Raw genomic sequence first — 12730 nt, 5'->3', positions numbered from 1 at the left:
TCTGTCCTGCCCTGCCCTGCACCCAAGCTCGCCCAGCCCCGTGCTGCTGATGTTGGTCGGGTAACTGACTGCTCAGGGAAAACGGGCAACGAAGTGTGATGGAGTTGGTGGCACGGTTATTTGCACCCAGGGGAGGGTGGGTGACAAATTAGGAGGTGGCAGCCCCACTGTCACGTCCCTGAGCTGGCCACCACGCCGCAAAGAGGCAGCGTGCGTGAACTGCTGGGGAGCAGGAGGGCCTCTGTGCCCAAAGGCCGAGAGCTAACAGGCTGTGGGATTGAGCTAACAGGAGGGGCTGATACCCTCCAGGGGTTTCTGTCCTGGCCCCAGCAGCGGTGAGCACCTTTGCCCGTGCTGGATTTTGGGGTCAGCAGCCCAGCAGATGCGCGCGGGGTCCTGAGCAACCGGACCCTACAACAGCACCAAATGGGGGAGCTTTGCTTTTGTGCAAACATTTCCATCGGCGTGTTCTGGAGGAAGGGATGGGCAGGGCGAGCAGTAAGTACCCCGGCTTTAGCGCTGACTCTAAAAGATTATTAATAGCAGAAGGAAGCCTGATGAAGCCGGCAGCCTTGGCAGGGCTGAGCAGCACTGACACCAGCATCAGCTCGGATGGCAGCGGGCTGAGCGGTGGCACCTCCGGGAGCACCTTCCCTGGCAGCAGCGGCTTGCTCTGGGGCTGTCTGGGAGCCTTAATCCCTCCCCTGCCCTGCCTGACGGCCTCACCGCACCCGACAGTCCCCGGGGACTGCGGATAAGGATGGGCAGCAGGGCAGCGGGCACCAGGGGCTGTGTCGGCAGAGCTCCTCCAGCCCCAGAGGGGCTGGGAAGATCAGCAGCCGCGCTGCGCACTCGGCCGTGCTCATCTGCCTCCCCGGGGAGCTTTGGGATTCAGCCACGGGCACAGCCCAAACCTGCCCCAGAGCACGAGGGAGAAGGAGGAGGCAAAGAGAAGGGCACAGGGACGGGTAAGTGGCAGGCAGCGAGGTCTGGGGACGGTGCTGTGACAGAGCTGCTCATGGCCACGGGGCCTGCTTGCCAGAGGAGCCCCAGGGGGCTGTGACGGGCACTGGGGGGCAGGAAGCCCTGAGTGGCCCTCCTCCCTCCCCAAAACACTGAGATTTCGGAAAGGCAGCTTACTGGGGGCATGAGGGAGCCCACGTCCTTCCGAGTTAAGCTCAAGGAAAAGGTCTAAAGATTTTTCATTGTTTTGCCTGGGCGAGCTGCTGGGAGCACCAGCAGCTCAATTTGTATTGATAAAAGCTGCCTGCCTCCGAAAACATGGGACCAGCTCTCCCCCTGACAGGAAAACGTGGGCAATGCGGAGCCTCAGATCACAAAGCCCACTTGTTTCTCTGCATTTCTGCAGGGCCACGAGGCAAAAAAAAAATAACACATCTGATGGCATCTGCAAAAAGAGACATCATGAAACCCAGAGCAGGCTCCCAGCCCCTTCCATGAGCAGCACGGAGCCCAGCTGAAGGAGGTGGCACGAGCGGTGTCCGGTGGCAGGCGAAGGGGACGGCTTCTGCCCCAAACCTGTCCTGAAACGGCGGGGAGCAGCTGGCTTTGGGGCTTTTGGAAAAAGGGATGGATTTTGCAACGAGATTTTGGAAAGGATGATCTGGATCCCCAAGAGACGGCCGTCCCCTTGTGCAGCACCGGGAGCGAGCGGCACGGCTGCTCCCCGACGGCTCTCCCAGGACAGGGAGCAGCAGCCGAGCAGCCCCGGGCCCCCAGGTTGGCAGCAGCACGTTGCACGCCCGCTGCAGGCACACAGCCCCTGCAGGCTCTGCTTCTGATGAGCCGCGCTGCAGTAATTAAGCGGAGGGGAGACGTCAGCCAGCCAGGCACCTCCCACTTCCACCAGCCACAATCACCCACGGGGATTTTGGAAACCCTGGGATCGTGTCTTCACGTTTCTTTCCCTCCCCGGCACCCTGCTGCTTCTGCTGGGGACACCAGGCAGCTCCGCGAGCACGAGCTGCTTGGGCAAAACCCCACCTGCAGCAAGCACCGGAGCCAAAAGGCAGCGGCGAGGGGTGGCTGTGCCCACCCCTGCGCCCAGCACGGGGCGCAGGGAGCGAGGCAGAGCTTTTGTCAGCCCTGCTTCTGGCTCTGCCTCCAGCAGGGAGGGGAGGTGTGTCGCTGCAAGCCTCAGCCCTTTGCCTTCTGGATGCGTGCAGCCTCCTGCCAGGCTCCTCCAGAGCTGGGGGAAGGAGGAGGAGAGCTCCTGCCGGGTGCCGGCACCCGCACTGGGGGCTGTGCCTGGCGCCGCGCGGGGGTAAGCTGCAGAAGATCTCTGCGCCTGGCCACCGTGATAAATTAGCCAGAGAGCCGGGCATTTCACGCGGCTGCCTCGTCCCCTGCCAGCGTGCCAACGTGATTAATTTTCGGTGCAGATGAAGCACGTTTGTCACAGGCACGTGATGACCACGCAGCCGGCGGGGGCCAGCGGCGAGCGCAGGGGGACGAAGGCAAAAGGCGGCGAGGAGCCGCGCTGGGGGCAGCGCCGGGAGGGGTTTGCCACCTCTGGCTGCGATTAAGCACGCTGGGGAAGGAGAGCCCCGTGTGGGCTGGCAGCTTTTATCTCCGCTAACACAGGCAGCCGTGCGGCAGGAGGAGAGTAAGAGGATTGGGGAGCAGCAGCCGCGAGCCGATTACTGCGCTTGGGAGAGGCAGCGCTGCCTGTGCTGCTGTGCAGCCCTTTTCTCCCTTCACTACCCTCTCCGTGAGGCTGTTTTCCACCCCATCCTCATTTTTTCCCACCCTCCAGCTCCTGGGAGAGGCACGTGCTCCTGCGTCCAGCATCATCGCCCTGCGAGCAGCCACGTGGCGGCACGGCTCCGCTCGTGCTGCGGGAGGCAGCGCCGGGGAGGCAGAGCTGCGGGAGCTCCCTGCCGTCCCCCTGCCGGCACGGGGAATCGCTCTGCCTGCTCGCCACCCGCACCCGGGAGTTGCTGCACGTGCTGGAGCGGTGCCGAGGCGGCTGTGCTGCTGGCACGGCTCTCCCGAGGACCAGCATGCAGGGCAGCAAACTGGCCCCCAGCCCCGGGGCTTCTGGCTCCGATTTTTGCTCAGAGAATGGAGACACCGAGTGTTACCGCTGGGCAGAGGGATGTGCAAGCGGTTGCACAACAAGAGGAGAAAGGCAGGGGGTGCACAGCAGGCACGGCGCTCAGCTTGCACCGCTCCCGTGTGGACAGCAGCCCGGGGAACCGGGAAACAATGCGGCAGGGACATCGTTTAGGAAAGGAAAGCAATTTCTTCCATGCCCGAGCATCCTGTCTCAGCCTAGCATCTATGGAAGCGACGCAGCAGGAGTGTGGCCAGGCCACGCGGGCCACCAGCAGCGGTGACAAAGCCTCGGGGCGGTGGCAGTGCATGTGGTGGGACACAATTATCAGCCCTACGGGCAGCACTGAGCAGAGAGGACGCGTTTTTTGCTGTATTTAATTCTTACAGAAAATGTGCCAAGAGGCCAGCCGGGAAGACGACGCGAGAGGCGATGGCCCTGCTGCTGTGGGGGCAGCCCTGCTAATTTCTCTCAGCACAGAAGCGGGGCCGGTCCTGCTGGGTTAAATTATGTTTGGAGAACCCGGGGTGACTGGGGAAGCACAAGAACGTCACGCACAGAGGGGATTTAGGGACCAGCTCAAAGAAGACAACAAAGGGGGTGGCACGCTGCCCCATGCTGACCACAGTTCCCAGTCCGTGGGGATGCTGGGACACACGCACACATTCGGGCTTGCACTGTGCTCCTGCCACCCTGCTGCACAACCCCAAGCACAGTCAGGACCCCGTGAAGCCCATGGCACACCCAAACCCTGCTCCTCCACCAGGGCCCTGGGGAGGTTTTGCTCCTCTCCCACCTGCTGCTTCACCCTCTGCTCTTTCCAGAGCTCCCAGCGCCGCCCCCGAGCACCCCGGTGCGGTGGTGGCAGAGGCATCCCTGCTTTTATTTAAATCATCATGTCAATTACTCAGCTGAAACGCAAAGTTCTCATCCGTCAAGGTTTACCCAGAAGGATCAGAGATGCCCACACACTTTCCCTCTGCAGATTACAGAAAGGCGGCGATCAACGTTTCCCAGGCAGCTTTCACACAGCACAGAAATAACCGCGCCAGCACGCACGCCTCGAGTTGTGCTGGGACAAAATGCACCGGGGGCTGCATCCTGGGCTCCTTCTCCCCCAGGAGCAGCACACAGCGAGCTGTGCAGGCCACACGGAGCAGCAGTAGCAGAGGTGGGACGGGGAGACCTCTCTGGAGCCTGGGTGATGGGGAATATAGCCCGGCCATCCCAGCCAACCTCCCTGCTCTGCTTTGGGAAAGCTCCCCGCAGCAGGAGGGATCCCCTCCCATCCCCTCCCTCTCCCCGGCAGCACACAGAGGATGCTCCAGCACCAAACACGCCCGCAGCGAGGAGGAAACGCTCTGGCACTTACCGGAGCCGAAATCTTGCGAGGACCTGCTGGCTAGGCACGGAACCTGGAAGGGAGCAGAGAGAGAGACGTGCTTCAGTGGGCTGGCTGCCGGCAGCAGCAGGCATTTTAGAAGGGGGACGCGGGAGGGCTGGCATCGCACCAGCCCTGCGGGGAGGGGTCCTGCCCCCCAGCCACCCCCGGCAGCACACGGAGCTGGCAGGGGGCTGCTGGCTGTGGGACAGCCCCGGGCATCACCAGGTTCACTTGGTCTGAGCCCTCCTGGCTCGGCTCCCAGCCACTGCGCTGGGTCGCTACCAGGTGCCCGAGCCTAGGGGCAAGAAAACGGAGCCTTTGCCCTGCACCCTGAGCCACACAGGCTCACACGGGGCTTTTGGCGAGGGCCACCTCCTCCCTCCTCCTTGCACAGGGCCAGCAGCCTCTGTGGGGACACCGAACTGGGGGACACGTCCTGGGGGTCCCCATCGAGGAGCACTGAGGTTCCCGGTCACGCAGGGCAGCAGCATCCCAGAAGACCTGTGCTTCAGCAGAAGAAGCAGGGTGTGTAGGGAGGGAACTTTTACTCACTTTTAATCAATCAACCAATAACTAAATAAATAAATTAGTTCTTGCGCCCAGGCTTTGCATCTGCTCGGAGCCTGCTGCCCTTTCCCACGCCAGCCAAGGCTGCCCGCCCATGCCGAGGAGCCGCGCTGTGCTCCTGCCGGCTGCTCCTGTCTCTTCCTTCCTACTCTCCGTGCCAACAGCTGCAGCGGGGTGCAGGCACACCCCAAAACCAGCGTGATGCCCTGCTGGCACCCGCCCCGGTCCAGCACTTCGTGCTCCCCTCTCCGGTGCCTCACCAGCCCGGGTACGGCGCTATGCAAATCCATGCGAAGGAGTCACAACAACGATAAATATCCGTGAAAAATCTTCCCATAAATACGAGGGAAGGGGAATTTACAGCGCTTTCTTTGGAGATTTCTCCAGGTGTTCCCTATTAAGCCATTGTGTTCGTTTGCATAAGTATTCCTCAGACAATAAGGCACGGGCTGCCATCAGTTACCAGCTCTGCAAACAGAGCGGCGGCGGGCGCGCTGCACTCCGGCAGCCAGCCGTAAAGATGACAGACGGGCTCCTGACGTCACCTGCTCTTGGGGGGGCTGTTTGAAAGCAGCAACAGGTTGTGCTCACCCGATCCTACAGCGGGAGGGCGAGGGGACGAGCTGGGACCCGTTGGTCACGTCGCCGAGGGACAGCCTGCTGCTCGCTGCCTGCTCGGGGGTGCTGCCTGGCATCGCCCTGCTCCTTGGGGAGGGGGAAAAGGAGCAAAGCCTTCCTCCCTCCCGCAGCACGCCTCAGGCCTCGTCCTGAGCAGCTCTTGCGAGGCTGCTGTGGTGTTTTTCAGATGTGACAGCTCTTTGCGTGTTCGATGCATCCCCAGCACGGCTTCTGGGGAGATGGGAGGGAGGCAGGAGGAAGCACAACACATCTTCTCCCCGCACGAAATTCCGAGCATGTCCTCGGCTGAGTGCAATTACTGTGCGTATGACTCCTGTAATCTGGCTAATACACTTAAGTATGCTGGAGATTAAGGGATTTCGGACTGCAAAGTCCATTTCATCCAGCCAGGCCTGTGCGAGGCGATGCCAGCAGAGAAATGCTCCTGGAGAGGCACCCGGACCCAGCCGGGGCAGGTGCCAGCCACACCACGTCCCCAGGGGGCCCTCAGCAGGGACAGCAGCCCCCACACTTTCCTCCCCGGGCAGGGAGCACGGGGACAGCACCGCATCGCCCCCAGCACTACCAGCCTGGAGCTGGTGGAGCCCAAATTCAGCCTCTGCAGGAGCTGGTGGCTCTGGACGGCCCCAGCTGGGACCCCAAGGGGCTCCTCGGGGCTGCTCCTGACCCCGTGGCCAGCAGTGGGGGAACACTGCTGGCCATGCAGCCAGCACAGCCCCGAGGGGATGTTTTCTGCTGGCTCTGCATGCAGAGCAGCCGGCTGGGCTGCCCAGGTGTTGGAGTGGATGCATCTGGGGACACGACAGAAACGGTGAAGGACTTGAGTAGTCACGGCACCACAGCTTCAAGCGCTCTTCAGGCACTAGGAGAAGAGCCTTTATCTCCAGGCTAGGGAGTTAATAACAGCACGGGAATAAAAACTCAGCTTTGGCTGAAGCAATGGCTTGCAGAGAGGGAAGCTGGAGCACACGGCAAGCCCCAGGGCTGCAGGATGAGATGGACGGAGGGAAAACCTGCCCTGGTTCCTGCCATGTAGACCTCCTGCAGAAGGAGGTCCCCCAAATAAACCCCCTTGGGGTCAGCATCCTCCCTGCCTGGTGAACAAGGGCATGACCTGCACCCAGAGCTGCCTCCAGCTCCTCCAGCCCGAAGCAGAGAAGACACAGGGCTGTTCTGCAAGCACAGATGCCCAAAACGGAGCAGGGAGGTGGCTTTAGGGGTGCAAGCTGCCCTTCCAGGGCTGCCCCATGCCCCCACGCAGGCTGAGCCCCGGCCAAACGCTGGCTTGCCCTCGTGGTTGGATGCCTGGCTCCAAACGTCAGCTTTTACGCAGTGATGTGCAGCGCAACCCCACACTGAAGGGAGATACCCCAAAGCCATCCACACATCTGGATGCAAATGAGCGTTTAAGCGCCCTACGAGTCTCCTTAGGAGGGATGAAAGAAAGCAGCCGAGCAGCAATGTGCAGGGGGAAGCAGCCTCCAGCCCACTCGAGGGCTTCGGCTGGGAAGGGAGCTCTGGAATAAAAACCAGGGGGTCACTAAATTCTCCACCCACCCTACAGAAGCTTCCCCTATAGGTACTCCATCTTTTGGCTTCCCGGCATCCTTCTGAGCGCTGCTGATTCCCCCGCAGGGGAATTCAGAGCGCGCACAGAGCCAGCCAAGCAGCAGCTCCTGTTCACCTGGTGCCCATTTGTCACCCAGAAGGATGCCAAGAGGGCTCTGCCCACCGTGTTCTCCCAGGAGCCGGGGCCGTGGGCTCTCATTTCAGATGTGCCGTGCAGGGAGCGAGTTCACCTCTGCAGCAGGAAGCCCATATTTTACCTGATGAATTGAGCTCAGCCCAAAGCTCGGCTTTCCATCAGCGAGTGTTGGCACGGGAAATTTGTGGCCGGCCCTTTCCATCAACCCGCGCACCCTCCGGCATGAGGAAGGGCTTTCGGATGTCAAGCAGAGGCAGCAGATAAATGTCCAGCTGGGCTGGTGGCTGCGGGCTGGGACTCGGAAATAAGGCGGTTTTATGAGACACGAGCACCAAGCAGGAGGAAATCTCTGCCTTCAGATATCTCAGGGGGAAGAGGGGGTTAAAAAAATAGGAGAAACAATCCCAGGGAAAGACTACAACACCTTGAAACCTGTTCCTGCTTTGAAAGGCAGGCCCGGTGCAGGGAAAGAAAGCCTCATTACCATCAGAAATCCTCTCTCCCTGCCCTTACCTCCCCGCTCATTTCCATATCACAGGGCACACAATGCTTTTCTTCTCCAGGAAGATGTCCCATTTTGCAGAGACCCGTGCCCAGCACCGCAGCTGGGAGATGGGGAACAAAAGCCCCGGTCCAGGCGGCACCGGTGGGTGACTCCTAAGACCCTTATCGGCAGTCAGGGACAGTTTTTATCATTGTTATTGTTACCAGAGTACTTTTCCTTTTTCTTTTCTTAGCTTCGAGATTCCTTAGTCAGTCAAATAACACTCAGGCGTAGCAGGAGCGGCAGAAAATACAGCATTGTAAGGGCTTCAGGAGGTTATTTTCATCTTAACGAAGGTGTGAGAAAGGTTGACGAGTCTTTATTCTGCTCTTAGGGGATCGTCTGCAGGTTCCCGGCTGATATGGGGAAAAAACTTAAAAGCATCAGAAGAAATGGGAAGAAGAAGCAAAAGCCACCAAATGGACGTGATGCGCACCCCTAGGAAGGGGGCCTTGGAGCCGGCAGAGCTCAGGGTGCTTTGTCCCAGCCAGAATCAAAAATTTGGGGCGAGGAAGCCTCCCAGGACGCAGTGCCAGGGGGCAGAGCAGCGGGGTCCTGGCACCCCGGGGGTCTGGGGATGCTGGTCCCGGGGATTTGAGGTCCCCCAGCCGTGGGGCGCGGGGCCCAGCCCGCAGCGTGCCGGCTGTGCTGCGGCGGGGCCGTCAGCGGTGATGGATGGCGCGGTTCAGGAGGAAATAAATCCGCAGGCTTTCGCAGGAGGTGAACTGGGGGGTGTATCCATCTTAAAGATACTTAATGAATGTGGCTCAGCATGCCGAGTGGCAGCAGATACATCTCCTTGCGAGGTGCAGGCACAATTTACCAGCTTCTGAGCCACTGCAGTCACGCTCCCGGGGCCCCGGCAGCATCTGTGCGGCCCCGGCACAGCCAGAGCCCCCTGGTCACGGTGGGGGCTTGCCTGGTGTGAAAGCACCCGCCACACGCTGCCTCTGGGGACAAAGCCAGCTGTCTGGGCTTAAAGGATGTCCTTGTGGCCTCCTTGAAGCACATCGAGGTTTGGGATTCGGCTCAGCCTCGAGGGAGAGGCCGGTGCTGCGCTGCTGGGGCCTGCCCAGCACCGAGGTGGGACGAGAAGGATGGTCACAGGGACGAGAAGGATGGTCACAGGGACAAGAAGGATGGTCACAGGGATGAGAAGGATGGTCACAGGGACAAGAAGGATGGTCGACAGGGAGATGCTGCAGGGCTGAGAGCTGGCAGGGGAGCTGCAAGCGGAATCAGAGAAAGGCAGACCTCGCAGACGACACCCTTGCAAGAAAGCCTTTGGAAAGCCTTTGCTTTTAGGGCAAGAAAAATGGCAATCAGCAGTTCTGGTGCGGGGCTTCGCTTTGTTTATCCCTCTTTCCCTCAAGGGGAAAAAAAAAAAAAAAAAAAGGAAAGGAAAAGAAAAGAAAGAAAAGCGGCACAGAAAAGCAGAGCCCTGCCTGACCTTTCTGGCTACGTGACCTTGTCTGAGTCACTGGCTGGTAACAATTAGAGAAATGCCAGTGCCCTGGTTCCTAAATACCAAATACCAGCCTGCTCTCGGGGTGCAATGCCCCCTTCCCCATGTGGAAATGCCGCCAAGCAAATGTCACCCTCCCCAGGGTGTCAAAAGCCAGGGTGGCTTGGCCTCGGGAGGGCACCAGGGCTGGGGAAGGGGAGGGTGGCCGTGACCATGGGGTCCTGCCCAGCACCCTGCCAGCTCCTCCAGGCTCAGCTCTGCTCCGGTGCCCCCCCAAATCAGCAACATGAGGCGTGCAGAGGGCAGGATCCCATCCCCTCGGTGTCCCGACAGCACCCCAGCCCGGGAGAGCTGCCCCTGAGGTTGGTTTTCACCCTTCTCAAGTACTGCTCCCCAGCACATCGCCTCTCCGACCTTTCAGCACAGCCAGCTAAGCAAACAAATCCAATTTTAAGATTGTTTCGCATCCAGACGACATGGTTACTTCCAGTTTTCTCAGATAAATGGAAAAACAAGTGAGTAGCAGGAGCTATTGCCATCTAACGAGTTTACTGCTACCTGGAACTCCTCATTTTCAGCAGGCGCTGCTGTTGCTACTCTTAATCCCATTTATTAAACACGAGGAATCAGCAAGCACGCCGTGCTCGTGGCACTGAGCACAGGCAGCGCCCCTGGAAAGCCAGGGATGCTTGCAACATCTCTTCCTGCAGCCAAGGCCTTGCTGGACACAGAGCCACACTCCCCAGCAGCTCCCCCTTCCCTTCTCCCCACGTGGCATCACCGTGGGCTCAGGAAACCCAGCCGGAGCAGATTTATTCACCCAGCCCCGGGAGGAGTCGCTGGGGGCTGCACAAACACCGCCAAGCTCCCTAACTGCCGCCACAAACACGACGAGCCACGTCAGGAAATGAATGAAGTTGCTTTTTGTCTTCTGGGATTTGGAGCTTTTCTCTTTCCCCACACCCACACTTTTTTTTTTTTTTTTTTTTTCCCCCGTAAATGTGTGAAATAATTTTACCACCTTTTTTTCTTTCTTTTTTTTTTTTCCCCTTTCAGCTACTCCTCCTCTCCCCGGATCTCGCCCTTCCTGGCATTTGAAAATAGCTCACGAAAAGGAGGAGGAAGAGGTGGAAAAAAAATAAAATGAACCGTGTGGGGATGAAAAAACAGAAGGGGAGGAAAGGGAAAAATACGAGACTGAAAACATATTTTTAAAAGCAAGCCAGACACGGCCGATGGCTTCGACTCGAGCACCCCAGGCTGCCTAAAGCTCCCCCGGGCAGCACGGCACCCCCTGCCCACACCGGGCGTGCGTCCTGGTGCCATCCCCAACGACAAAACCCTGCCCCCGGTGCTGCACAGGTGCCAGAAGGGCATGATGCGCCCTCCTGGCTTGGAGCAGACAAGGCTGACCTTTTTAACCTTTTCCTCTGAATTTTGCAAGCTTAGGAAGGCTCCCGGCACGCTGGCATTTGTTACACAATGGATAGAGAAAGTGGGGCACGCACGTGTGAGGCACGCGCCCTGACACACCTCGGTGGGGGAACAAGCCCCTGCAGTGACTCCGAGCATCGTTTGCGATTAGAGCTGGTTGGGAACCCGCTGTTGAAATGGGTTTCCTCCTTGCACGGTGCTGACTGCCGGAACGGAAATGTTTGGATAAAACATGTCGGGTGTGATAATCCTCTGAGGAGCACAGGCAGCTGTGTGCTCCTGAGCGGCCTGGCCAGGGGACGGGGCTGCACCGGGCACTCTGCTGTCAGCACAGCTTGGGTGCCCACCTCCTGTCCCATCCCCTGACCCCCCATTTGTGCTCCCCTTTGGGGAGGGGATGACCTGGCTGCGTTTGGGCAGGAGAAAGGGGCGAAACAACCAAAGGAGCCAAAGCAGGAGCAAGTGGGAGACTCCCTAACGGCCTCTCTCCATGCTTGCTTAGGATTTCTTATTTTCTGCATGCAGCAGCACTCAGCCCATCCCCCGGGGACGCACGTGCAACCCGCCTGGCAGGGACAGGGACACCCAGACCCTGCCAGGCCGTTCCCTGCCGCAGGGGCAGGCCGGAGGGAGGAGACGCTCCATCACTGCGATGGAGTCTGAACGTGAGCAGACGCTAGAGGGACGCTTCTCAGGTTTTTTTCCTTTACAACTAGGCAGATAAGCTGCAAACGCCCCGTGCCTGGCGCAGGAGGGACCGGGGGAATTTCTGCCGGCAGCAGCACGGAGGGGAACCCGCGGCTGGCAGCAGGGGGCCCGAGGAGCGTCCCCGAGGAGCACAGCTCAGCAGGGAAGCGCTGAGCACCCACAGGATGCTCCTCACCTCGCTCTGCAGAGCTGCAAGCTCCTCGTCTCTGGCACAGCAGGAGCTGGGAGGGGAAGCACGGCTTGTTCAGCACAACACGAGCACCCGGACACGTTGGGGAACCCGGGGCTGAAGCCCGGCTCCAACCCGGTGCCCTGCTTGGATTTTTGGCAGTGGGGAGGGAGCAGAGCCCTGCCGGGGCATGGTGCTGTGCCAGACCAAGAGGGTTCTGTCCGTCTGCACTGCTGCCGTGTCCCTCAGCACCGAGCAGCCTCTGAAGCCGGCCAAAATCCTGAGGCCGTTTGGGATACCGAGCTTTTCTCCAGCTCTTCACAGGAGCTGTCACCGCCATGCTCCCCCCTTCCACCTCCCACTTCTCCCAGCTGAACCGAGGAACAAACAAGCCCTCGCCCACTCCAAGGAGGTGGCTTGGCAGGGGCCGAGGGGAGGATGCTGGCTGCTGGGCGACAAGCCCCCGAGGCAGCTGAGCACAGCCAGCCGACGGGCAGCGAAGGCCCTTCCAGGAAGAGCACCGCACAGCGCTCCTCCTCGACAGGGCTGGGAGGGCTGAGAGCTTCACCGTGCCCCCGCTGCTCGCAAAGCCGATCATTTTCTAGTGCATCTGCATTAACCTGGGAACACTCTGCTGCTGGCCTCCCGCATGACAAACCACGGCAGGCAGCAGCACCGGGGGGCACCCTTCTTCCCCTGGTCAGCAGCACGGGCTTTGCAAGAGCCGGCTTTTCTGGGAATTCCTCCTAAATCTCTGTCTGAGAAGCGCTGGAAAAGAGCTAACTCTCTGACCCTGCCTTTACCTTTGCCTCCGGGCACGACTGCAAGAAGACAATTCCAAATGCGGGCTGAGGATATCCTGCCCAGCCTGCCCCAAACCTGGCAGAAAAAAATAATCCTCCTGTGCTGCAAGGCTCCCACCTGGCGACGAGCCCAGGCCGGGCCTTTTTGCAAAGCGGCTCTCGGCAAGGCCACGGCATCCCCGTCCCTGGCAAACCCCACAAAGCCCGACCCAGCGTCCGTGATGTTGGGAAGGGGG

At 60.0% G+C, this 12730-nt stretch overlaps 1 protein-coding gene across 6 annotated transcripts in view; it reads right to left on the bottom strand.

The window, feature by feature from the left end:
* The window catches only part of LINGO1 (leucine rich repeat and Ig domain containing 1), a 117534-nt gene that overhangs the window by 72537 nt on the left and 32267 nt on the right, over positions 1–12730 (bottom strand). For all 6 annotated transcript variants that reach the window (XM_084532707.1, XM_084532710.1, XM_084532711.1 and 3 more), the window contains one exon: positions 4449–4491. The gene's annotated coding sequence lies outside the window, so the exon portion shown is untranslated. The remainder of the gene's footprint in view (positions 1–4448; positions 4492–12730) is intronic.

The sequence above is a fragment of the Aythya ferina genome (genome assembly GCF_964211825.1).
Source record: "Aythya ferina genome assembly, chromosome: 11".
Taxonomy (NCBI): domain Eukaryota; kingdom Metazoa; phylum Chordata; class Aves; order Anseriformes; family Anatidae; genus Aythya; species Aythya ferina.
The sequence above is the reverse complement of the archived record's forward strand: the minus strand, read 5'-3'. Positions and strand labels throughout refer to the sequence as shown.